At 37.2% G+C, this 12635-nt stretch overlaps 1 non-coding gene across 1 annotated transcript; it reads right to left on the minus strand.

Moving 5' to 3' along the window:
- Nucleotides 1-12013: 12013 nt before the first annotated feature.
- TRNAG-UCC lies at nt 12014-12085 on the minus strand. The gene has a single exon. It is a non-coding gene; the product is annotated as a tRNA-Gly (tRNA).
- Nucleotides 12086-12635: the final 550 nt, after the last annotated feature.

Consider the following 12635-nt stretch of genomic DNA (forward strand, 5'->3'; position numbering starts at 1 on the left):
GAGAAATCGTCAGTGACAACTAAGCAATAAGACATACCACCAATGCTAGCAACATGGATCGGGCCGAAAAGATCCATGTGAAGCAATTCAAGTGGTTTTTGGATTGAGTTAACCGTTTTCGGTTTATGAGGCTTTCGTTTGATTTTTCCTTTTTCACATGATTCACATTTGTTGTGCATATTGAAACTACGTAAAGGAACCCCCAACACCAAGTTGTTTTTCACTAAGTGGTTCATTTTTCGCAGATGCACATGGCCCATTCTCCTATGCCAGAGATACGATTGATCTTCAGTCGCCTTTGAAAGTAGACAAGTCACTGGAGCAGACGAGTTAACCAACGGGCGCATGTCCATGACATATGTGTTATTCACCCTTGGAGCCCTCATGACGATCCAATCTTCAGGAACAACAAATCCCGGACGCAAAACGAAGCAAGCTTTATCAGTGAACAGCATCGTGTACTTGTTATCACAGATTTGAGAAACCGACATCAAGTTATGCTTCAGTTCTTCAACGTAGTTCACTTTATGCAGCGTGATTTTTCCATTTGACACAGAGCCTTCACCGGTGATGTAACCACCCTTTTCACCGGCAAAGTTCACATAACCACCACGAATTTGTTTAAAATTGTTCAATAATTCTTTATTTCCTGTCATGTGTCTGGAACAGCCACTATCGATATACCAAATATAGATAGCCCTCTTCAGCTGCTCCTACACTCCCCAACAGAAAATTTAGTTAGAGTGTGGGACCCAAGCCATGATGGTCTTAGGTCGTCCTGATTCGTCAACATAAGAAAACTCTTTGAAATAACCATCATCGCCTCTGTGTCCACCATATCCATTTCGGAAATTGTTGGAATGAGTCCCCGCAAATCGTGGATTATACGGAGTTGACGATCTGTTGGTATAACCAGAGTTTCCATACCCTCGGCTTCCATAGTTTTGGTAATTGTAATTTTGATTCCTGGGAGGCTCAAAATTCCTACCAAATCTAGGAGCATCTTCGTGTCTTGAGAATGATCGTGGATGATTATCCGAATGCGGTCTTTGATTTGGAAATCGGGGGGGGGGGGGGGGGGTGACGCATTTCGATCATTCACGAATCTGTTCTGTGCATGAGGTCTAGCATAGTTGCTGCTCGAACCTCCAGAACGATTGTCATTCCCAACTCCTTGAAAGGTGACATGATTTTGTCGTCTGTGAGGGGTTTTCTCACGAGTATCATGTCTTTGAGGTACCTTTTCTGATCTGTCCCCACAGTTAATAACAGCGGGTTTCTCCTCTTGATCCTGATTTTGTTGTGATTTAACATTTGGTTTAACAACTGGTTTTACTTCTTGTTTAATCACTTTGTTTTTCTCAACCTTTTTATTTTTACCATTTTTCTTTTCAACATTAACTGATTCATTTTGTGGTTTGTCAACAAAAGGTTTCTTTTGATCAGGATCAACATGTGATTTACCCCTGTCATCTGGACAGTCTGCGGCTAAGTGTCCTTTCCCACGACACTTGTAGCATTTGCGAATTTTCGCAGCGTTCTTCGGACGTTCCTCATGATCGGTCGAAGATGAAGAGGCATTGGTGGGATTTTTCAAAATTTGGTTCACAAACTGAGAGTTGGAACCTGTTTCAATTTTTACTTCTTCTTTGATAAAATCCTCCCCTTTAACAAACTCGGTTTTAGGGACATTTTTCAAAGCCTTTTTATTTTTCCCACGTGACTTTGGTTTTGATTTCTCATTTTGAACTTGATTGAAATTTTCCAAAATCTTGTTGCTTATCAAATTTTCAATGTTTTCAAGGTTCACCTCATTTTTCTTAGAAATTCCACTCTTCTTTGACTGATCTGAGTCAGTGACTTCATCTGGCTCAGATTCTGACTCACTTTGTGCTTCAACTGTCAGAGGTGTTGTTGGCACAAAGTTTGCCAATTCAGGATCAATGCTTGGCATTGATGTATAATTATGGTTTACCGGTGGAGGCACCTTATTTTAACCAACACCGAACATTTCTTCCTCAGATTCTTTGAGACGTTGGCTGTTAATACAGAAGTTCATCACTTCGGATGAATCCCTGAATTTTTCGATCTTTCGTTGCAAATCTAAAATCAGATTATCTATTTCCAAAATGATTTTGTTCTTTTCCAAAACACAATTTTGATTCATTTCAAGTTCAGATTTTAATTCCTGATTTCTAAGATTACCCACAGCCACAAGTCTCTCAAATTCAGAGATATCATTTTTCAGTGCTTTTATCTTAATTCGGTGTTCTTTATCCGAATTAGATAAAACAGCAATGAGTTCTCTGGATTTTTCTAAATCTGCAATTAAGTTTGTGTTATGAAGTGCATATCTATCAATCTTAGTCACAAACTCAACACATCTAGCACATCGCTTATCTACAGAAGATGATTTTACCTCAATGCCAGCCATGAATGCACAAGCCTCGTTTTCTACGGAATTTTCTTCCAACCTTTTAGCTTCTGCATCTGCAAATTGCTGCATTTCAGCTGTGGAGATGTTGAATTCAAATCGTTCTCCTTTTTCTCCATCTTCTGTCTTGCTAGGCTTCTCAACAGTCTCTTCGATCGAAGGACTTTCATTCTCAGTAACATTTCCGGAATCCAACTCTTCCCCAAGAACTTCAGCTACAACTGCAAGCTCCTCAATGCTTGTCTCTTCAACCACCTCTTCATACACTTCTTCGTTCACAATTTCAGCTATAAAAGCTTGTGACACAATAGCTCCTGAGATGTCATCCAAAGCACAACCCCAGTCATAAGGCTCAGTCACACTCTGTAAAGGTTGAGCCACCATAGCATTGTTTGTCGAAGATGTGGTATTTTCAGACCCACTTGAACGAGCACTTGAGTTGGAGTTAGCATTTGATGCATTGTTTTGAGGTCTTGAATTGTTTCCTCGGGAGTTGTTGTCTCTGTCAGATCTTTCCATCTTCGGCTTTCGACAATCACGTGCGAAATGCCCATAGATCCCGCAGTTGTAACACTTTACCTTTGACATGTCGACCCCCATTCGAGTCTTTGTCTGACCCCCTATGAACTTCCTACCCGTCTTCAGCAGAAACTTCTTCGCTCTACGGACTAGCAATGCCATATTGAGTTGTAGATCAAGTTCTTCCATCTCGTCTTGATCTATCTGATCGAAGTCTTCATCGAGACTTGACGGTTCAACGAGTTTCCCAAGACAGAAATTCTCGTATGCAGTCATGAAGGATGCCAACAGACTCATGTTTTCTTCAATCATCTTTAAACAGCTTGCATCTATCTTAGGAATGTTCACACTTGTTCCTTGAGATTTCTGAGCGCCACTAGAAGAGTACATCCCTTGATTTGAATTGGTTGTTCCGCTTGAACTGACATTGTTGCTTATGAAGGCGTGTTCACTTGCAGGACCTTCATTTTCCGAATACAAAGCAACACCGACTCCACCATTACTACCCTTATCCGTTGGTTTCGAAGCCTTATACAACTGAGGATCTTGGATCTTCTCGAATTCAGATGCTTGATCTTCCATATTCCAAGCATAGCCCCTCAGCTTCTGAACAACTTCTTCCAATGAAAGCTCTTCGTAGAGAACACCCTCTCTGATCAAAGCGGTGTACATATTCCATTCTCTCGAAAGACAATTCAAAAACTTCTCAACCTTCTCGAATTCAGTGTAGATACCCTCTTTACTTCTATCAAGTTCGCTCAGCAGATGATAAAATCGATTCACTGTGTCATCAAAAGATTCATTCTTCAAAGCCTTGAACACAACGAATTGAGTCTTCAAACGTTCGAGACGTCGTTTCTTGTACATTTCGTTTCCTTCATATCGCTGGATCATACTATCCCACAATTCCTTTGAGCTATTTCTCTTACGGAACGTATGAAGTATAGATTGTGTCATTGCCATCGTTATCATTGACATTGCTTTCTCTTCACAGTCATAAAACTTCTTCTGGTCGTCAGTAAGCGCCAAGTACGTATCAATCGTCAACGTACGTACTGGAGTAGCTCCACATCCTTTAACAATACACAACCAGATTTTGATATCTTTTGCTCGTACATATCTTTCGAAACGCTCCTTCCACTCAGGAAAATCAAGTTCGTTGACCAACAAAGGAGGTTTGTCGTTACTTCCTACCTCAGCATTGTGCTTGAGGTTTTGCACCATTGTAGTTAGATTGTTGTTCGCCATTTTTAGGAAACAACAGAGAACTTCCAAACAGTGAAGTGAGCTTCAATCAGAGTGTGAACCCTGGATCACAGAAACCTGAAATAAACACAACAGAGAAACTCGGACTAGACTGTTAGGAATTTAACCTCAGACCAACTAAGAAATTCGGACTAGACAAGAGGTATAACTCGGACTTGATGAAGAAGACACAAACTCGGACTCTATTGACACTAAACTCGGACAGAATATATAATAAAACTCAACTCAAAATCGGACTCACTCCATTTAAACAAACTCGGACTATAATACTTTAAACAAACTCGGACTAAAATAATTTAAACAAACTCGGACTCTATATCATTAAATAATTCGGACTTCAATATTAATATTTAAACTCGGACTTCAATATTAATATACTAAATAACTCGGACTTCAATATTAATATTTAAACTCGGACTATATAATATATATATATATAAATCAACTAAAAATCGGACTCACTATAACATTACTAAACTTTAATATACTCGGACTCAACTATAAACTCAGACTATGATACTTTACTCGGACTCAACAAGGGACTTATATCGGACTTAAAGTTATCTCGGACACTATATATATTATATAACTCGGACCAAAGAAAATAAAAATCAGACAACCTACACTACTAAACTCGGACCCAATGGCTAAGAAATAAACTCGGACAAGATAAAACTCAGACACAATTTACCTAAAAATAGAAAAATTTGGACCAAACTAAACAGAAACTCAGACTCTTAACAACAATAAAAGGAAAAACTCGGACAAGGACAAAACTCAGACTGATTTGAAACTCAGACAAGTCTCAAAACTCAGAAGGAGCCAATCTTCGGAGTATCTCCCCAATGTGACTACACACTGGTTCAACAATACCCCGGAGACACAAACACAAAGTGTAAACCACGGACCAAGCTTCCAAAGATCAAAACTCAGAATCTTTATCTCCTTCAAGGCTCTGTATGAACAAGAACAAAAACCTCTGTAAAACCCAGATGAAGAAAACACTAAAAACTCACTAAACTACTCAAAATCCATCATCCAAACACTAGAAATGAATGAAGAATCATGAATAACACACAAAAACTCACTAAAATCTCACTAAACCCTATCAAAGTAAGAACTAATCTCACCAAAACCTTCAAACTAAGAACACCTACAGTAGTATGAGCACACTGCTCTGATACCACTTGAAAGGCCTCCTAATCCAAGATCTCACTCAGCTAAAGCAACCAACAGGTGTGCGGAATCCACCTGATGATCAACTACTGTAGATGAAACACAAGAATGCAAGGATTTGAGAGAGAAATCAAGAATACACTGAGTATTCTTGATGAAGATGAATGACGTCACTCACACAAAGCGCGCCGCCAGACAAAACACAATGATTAGGGCACAGAAATTCACACAGAAATCGTTACCTTGTCTATTCCATATTAAAGTATATATACAAGGTGAAACCCGGACTTTCAACACTAAATAGAAAGCCCGGACAAAACATAGAGCACAAAGCAAACACAGAGTTTTTGCCACAAAACTCAGACAAAGTCTAATCTATACAAAACTCAGACAAAGCAAAAACTCTGACTAACAAAAACTCTTCCAAACCTTGGACAAGGTTGTCCCTAGGAACTTCTTAGGGACAAGAGAAACTCTGACTAACAAAAACTCTTCCAAACCTTGGACAAGGTTGTCCCTAGGAACTTCTTAGGGATAAGAGTTCTCCCTAGGAACTTCTTAGGGACTAAGTTTAGACACTTGTTCAATAAAGACCCTAAATGTTGGAAGACTTGCACTTATCACCCAAAAGTGCATTAACACTCTTACCATGATATACCGGATCTTTGGCTAGACATATAGTGGACTTATTATCACAGTAAATAGGTATTGAATAATTATCCTTTCCTTGCAATTCATCTAAGATTCCTTTTAACCATATTGCTTGACATCCAGCTAAGGTGAGAGCCATGTATTCTGCCTCTGTTGAAGAGAGTGCAACTACCCTTTGTTTCTTTGATTGCCACGATATAGGTCCAGATCCTAGGTGGAAGATGTATCCTGATGTACTCTTACTATCATCCACATTTCCTGCATAGTCACTATCACTAAAGCCTACAAGTTTCTGTTTTCCACCCTTGGAGTATGTAATCCCTTGATCAAGAGTTCCTTTAACATACTTGAGTATACGTTTGGCTGCCTCCCAATGACTTCGTTTAGGAGTTTCCATAAACCTGCTTATTTTACTCACTGCGAACATTATATCTGGTGTAGTATTTTTCAAGTACATTAGACTTCCTACTAGGCTTCTATACATACTTTCGTCTATGAACTCTTCCGGATCATCCTTTGATAATTTTATCCCATATTCCATCGGTATCGAAACTGTGTTGCATTGACTCATTCTGTATCTTTCTAGCAAATTTCTCATGTATTTCTTTTGTGACAAGATTATATTGCCATCTTCATAGGAAACTTCCATGCCGAGAAAGTAATGCAGTTTTCCCATGTCTGTCATCTCAAATTCCTTTTTCATCTCATCTTTGAACTCAGAAATTAACTTCATAGAGTTACTGGCTATGATTAGATCATCCACATATAAGCATATTACCAATTTTCCGTCTTTGGTATCTTTAATGTACAACGTACGCTCATATGTACACTTCCTAAAGTCGTGGTATATGAAATACGTATCTATTCGGCTATACCAGGCCCTTGGTGCCTGTTTTAAACCATACAGGGCTCGTTTTAGATGACATACCTTAGTTTCCTCTCCTGGTTTGATATATCCTTGCAGTTGATCTATATAGACTTGTTCCTTCAGTTTTCCATTTAAGAACGCAGTTTTTACGTCCATTTGGTGTAAATACCAGTCATTTTGAGCCGCGAGTGCCAGTACTAAACGAACTGTCTCGAATCTAATCACTGGTGCAAATACTTCTTGATAATCTATTCCGAATTTTTGTTTATACCCCTTTACCACCAATCTTGCTTTGTATTTATCTACATTCCCTCTCTCATCATACTTTGTCTTGTAGATCCATTTAACCCCTATGGGTTTTTGATTTTTCGGGGGATCAACCAGATCCCAGGTTTTATTCTTGTAGATTGACTCCATTTCCTTGTTCATTGCATCAATCCATTTCCCATCTTTACTAGCTTCTTTGTAAGTGGTGGGATCCATACTAGCATAGAGCACAAAATTGATCACTTGATTCTCATTATACTTCTGTAATATTTCTTCATTAGTCAATGCCCTTGTGTCTCTATAAATACTCTCGATGTTTCTTGTACGAATCGTTTCGTTTTCAGAATCAGTGGAGGAGTTTTCCTCATTATGTTGACTTTGACTTGATGTGGGGTCTAACTCACTGTCATCTTGATTTTGTTGTATGTGTTGAGATTCGGTTAGTTCGGAGTTTACTTCCACATTGTCTGTTATGCTTTCGAGTTGAACGGAATTTGGTTCATGATGCTCATCAGTAGGATTCTGATCACCTATGTTTTGATCCATCGGTACTGTACCATCCTCTAATATCATGTATGGAGTCTCATTTGATTCATTGTTAATGACCCACCTTTTATTTTCATCAAAGATTACATCTCTGCTTATAGTGATCTTGTTAGTTAAAGGATTAAACAGCTTATATCCTTTACTATTTTCACTGTACCCAACAAATATCATCTTTTCCGTTTTATCATCCAATTTATTCCACTTCTGCTTGGGTATGTGGACATAAGCTACACTACCGAAAACCTATAAGTGTTCCACATTTGGTTTTCTTCCATTCCATGCTTCAAATGGAGTTGCATTTGGTCTAGTCTTTGTAACCATTCGATTCAGTATGTATGTGGTGCATGCTATTGCTTCTGCCCAGAACTTGTTTGGCAATTTCTTCATGCTCAACATACTTCGACTTAACTCCATTGGTGTTCTATTTTTTCTTTCCGCTACTCCGTTTTGTTGGGGTGAGTAACTGTTTGTGAGTTGGTGATGAATTCCAATTACTTTTAAATAGTCTTGAAATGATTTTCCACAATATTCTCCTCCACGATCTGTTCTTAACGTTTTAATCGTGTGATCCGATTGATTTTCGGTTTATGCTTTGAATAGTTTGAAATAATTCAATGCCTCGGACTTGAGTTTAAGAAAATATACCCAAGTTTTCCTAGAGTAATCGTCAATAAAGGTAATGAAGTACTTGCATCCACCAATGGACTCCGTTCTCATCGGACCACATATATCAGAATGAATAAGTTGAAGTGGTTTAGTTGCCTGCCACTTCGTTTTATTTGGAAAAACTTTTCTCGCTTGCTTGCCCGATACACACCCCTCACATATGCTTATGTCTCTTGAAATCTTTGGTAATCCATACACTAAATCTTTATTTCCCATATCTGCTAGTGTATCAATATTTACATGTCCATACCTCTTATGCCATAGGGTGGAGGTTTCCTTGGTAATCATGGTCAATGCTAATGTTAAATCCTTTTCAGGGTTGAGAGGAAGCATTTTGTTGTTTGTCATCCTTATGACACCCAAGGTTCCATTTCTAACATCCTTTATAATGCATTTATCCTCTTGAAATTTAATCATGTAACCCTTTTTTATGAGTTGTCCCACGCTTAAAAGATTGTGCCTTAAACCTTTGACATAGAATACGTTTTGTATCCTTTTGCTTCGCCCTTGTATTGTAATTGTGACCTCCCCACTGCCTAAGACTTCTAACTTCTTATCATCTCCGGTTCTTACCTCTTTTCTTATTGACTCATCCAACGATATGAACAAGTCTCGATTTCTTGTCATGTGGTTGCTGCAACCACTGTCTAAATACCAGTGATCATTGTTATCTGTTTCTTCCATATTCAGAATCATAAACATTGAATCATCCGTTTTCTTTTCATCTGGTTCATCATCTTGATGAATTAACATGTTGTCCGTACTTCCGTTTTCATCTTTCTGTTTGCAAAACTTGGCGGTGTGGCCTAGTTTTTGACAGTTATAACATCTAATAGAACTTAAATAACGATCCCTAATTCTACCACGTCCTCTTCCTACTCCACTGTTTCGATTCTGTCTAAATCTGTCTTGATTGGCATTCTGAATTTGGAACGCATGTTCGATCGGTGGATCTTCGTATCTTTTCATTCGTAACTCATGGGATTGCAGGATTCCCATTAATTCTTCGGTGGAAACATCTTCTAAATTCTTAGTTTCCTCTATAGTGATCACAACCGACTCAAAATTTCGAGTCATGCTACGTAGAATTTTTTCTACAATTCGTTGCTCACTAATCTTTTCTTCGTTCATTCTTAATTGATTCACTATTAGGGTTATTCTATTGAAATAATCTTCAACAGATTCCCCATCTTTCATTTTTAACGCATCAAATTCACATCTGAGGGTTTGAATTCTTACAGTTTTTACCCGATTTTCTCCTTTGTACGATTTATGTAGAATATTCCAGGCCTCCTTTGATGAGTTTGTCATGGCGATCCTCTCGAATACGGTATCACTTACCGATTGAAATATTATGTGTAGAGCACGTTTGTCCCTTTTTATTGACTCTCGGTATGCAGTATTGGCTTCATTTGTTGGATTATTTCCCAACTCTTGATATCCATCTTCAACGATGCTCCATAATTCTTGTGATTCGAGTAACACTTTCATTTGAATGTGCCAGTGGTAATAATTTTGCCCTGTAAGTTTGGGAATTTGGGTTTGAATTCCCTGCGATTGATTCATCTTCGTTTGATCCTTCCTGAATACAGTTGATTTAATTGGAATGATGTTCGGATCGTTATGGCTCTGATACCACTATGTTGGAATTCCTTGCAGTATACGATTGTGATTAGGTTTCTGCAGATCTCTTTTGTTCATAAAATGAATTGATAAAACTTGAGAATGATACATCCAAACGTATATATATGTATTCGGGGTATACATGTGATAACCGCCCCAAATAATAATAAATAAGACATACTAATCTAAATAAAGTTTAATCTAATATGTAACATAATCATGTATTGGATCTAGCTTATATATATATATTAATTATACTTGTCTAACAGTGCTCTGAACGGTTAGCCAAAAAAAAGTAATCACAACCATTAATACTATTATTAGTCTCATAATGACCATATTGCTAATAATTTGTTTGCATAGTTGAAACAAAGGATGGAGCCTAGCATTTTATATTGATATTGAATCATACAGACACAGGCTTATAATTTGTTTGCATAGCTATTACAGTCTATTTAAACAACCACTCAGCTTAATCAAATATTCCATGCATCAACAGTTGTTAGCTTATGCAGAAATCATAGAGGGGTTTCAGTCAGTCACGTTTTCCATCAAATACTCCATGCATTCATAGTCATTTATTACTCGTACATTAGCCTTTGATTTTGTAAAGATCCGATTTCTGGAAAGAGGGAGTTTTGTAACACAATGAGATATTTCTTTTACTATTAAACTTAGTGGTTCCGTCGAACATTGAATACTTACCAAAAGTGAGATTTACAAATACAATATATAAGCATAGAGACATTAAGGCCTCTCACCAATTAAAGGCTAAATCTATAATTAACCAGATGAATACAAATAAAACCATGTAAATATTTCTTGACAGCAAGAAAGAGAACATATGCTTATAACTAGATTTAGACAAAAACAAGTCATCCAAACCATGAGTATGATTGTTAGTTTCAATAAGACTGTATTCATGCTTGTTTTTTAACTACTTTATTTCCAAATCACCGTTAATGTATGTTAGTGGTCATAACTTGAAACCCGACAAAAGCGAAAGACTGTCCATCACATAGTCAACAAAGATCACCAAGAACTAAACATGTGTTGAAACTGAATAGATGAAAAATATCCAACAAAATCACACCTTTAAAACCAAAACCAATACCATGAAACACAACATAAGGCACTAACAAAGTAATAAGCTTTCAAAGAAAACTTTCAAACACAACACTGGAAACCAAGAGTACGGTCCGTACGGATGGGTTTATAAAAAGCAGTCTTAAAATATAAGGAGAAATTATACGACCAACTTGACAGCTTCGATACCATCATCAAACTACTACACCGGAACCTGCACTAGCTTTGACATGGGGACAGGCTGACAGTGCTACAACACAATTTTTTTTAACTTGACTTGTAATCTAGAAGATTGAGGCATAACAGAGTAGCTTTAATCCTCTTACTATAAATACAACTGCAGGAGCTCAAGTTTTGGTTACCTTTTCAGCAATCTTTCTCGCAATATAATCCAACTCGAGACCTAAAAAGACTTGCCTGAGAGGATGGGATGAAAGGGGTGTCTGGACATGCAGTTATACCATTTTTTGCAATTTAAAGTGGCAATAAGTTTCTTTGGTGTTTGAGTAATTGGTTATATTTATAAATTTCTGAATTTATAGGAAAAGATATGGACAATCAAATCAAGTAAAGAGCTGTAAAAAAAAAAAACTGAGCTTTAGGCAACAGGTTATCCAATTATACAACTCATTCTTTAATCACAATAATCACTTTGGGAACACACATCCAAACACCCTTATCAAATCAAGTAAGTCAGTGGAGATTTTCATCAAACACCTATCCTGCAGTCAATAAATGGCGATCATAACACAGATTGACTACATGAACATAACATCAAGTATGTAAATTTCATTGTTTTTTGAAGCATAAATGTTTAAAAATTACTCACTGGTAGTCCGTTCTAAAGTAATGAAATCGTCTCCGGGTAAAAATTAGGTCTAAAATTTGGCGAAAAGGAAGAAAAATTAAAATGCGTTTGCCGGGAGTCGAACCCGGGTCTATTGCTTGGAAGGCAATTATCCTAACCGTTGGACTACAAACACTTGTGTTATGTTAACAATAAGTACTGAAAACGACTCTTAGTTTGATTGAATCTATTTCAAAGCCAAAACCCATTTTATTTAGATTTATGTAGTGTAACTTTAATTATTGATCCAGGTTTCAGTAAATCATGGTCCGTGGTTGCTAGGGCTGAACTTATATTGGTGTGGTTTTTAGTTGTTACTACGAAGCGTCGATAGTATTTTGCAAAAGATAGAATAGTCGTAGCAAATAACACATCAATAAGTTTCTACTCAGACATCATTTGTAACTAGTTCTATACCCGTCCGGTGGACGGGTTTATTAATGTTATAATACAATTAAAATGTGTGGGATAGTTAGATAAGATATAATTTGAAAGCTTTTATTGTTTATGAAGATTAACACAAGAAATAGCAACATTAACTTATATAACTCTATAATACACTATAAAGGTAAACAAAATCTAAACACAAATACAAAGGTATAATAAAATCATTAGTGAACTATACGAAGAAAGATGCATATAACGAAAATACAAACACCAAAGAACAAATGATAATGTGTGAAGTA

Source organism: Helianthus annuus, chromosome 7 (genome assembly GCF_002127325.2).
Source record: "Helianthus annuus cultivar XRQ/B chromosome 7, HanXRQr2.0-SUNRISE, whole genome shotgun sequence".
Classification (NCBI taxonomy): domain Eukaryota; kingdom Viridiplantae; phylum Streptophyta; class Magnoliopsida; order Asterales; family Asteraceae; genus Helianthus; species Helianthus annuus.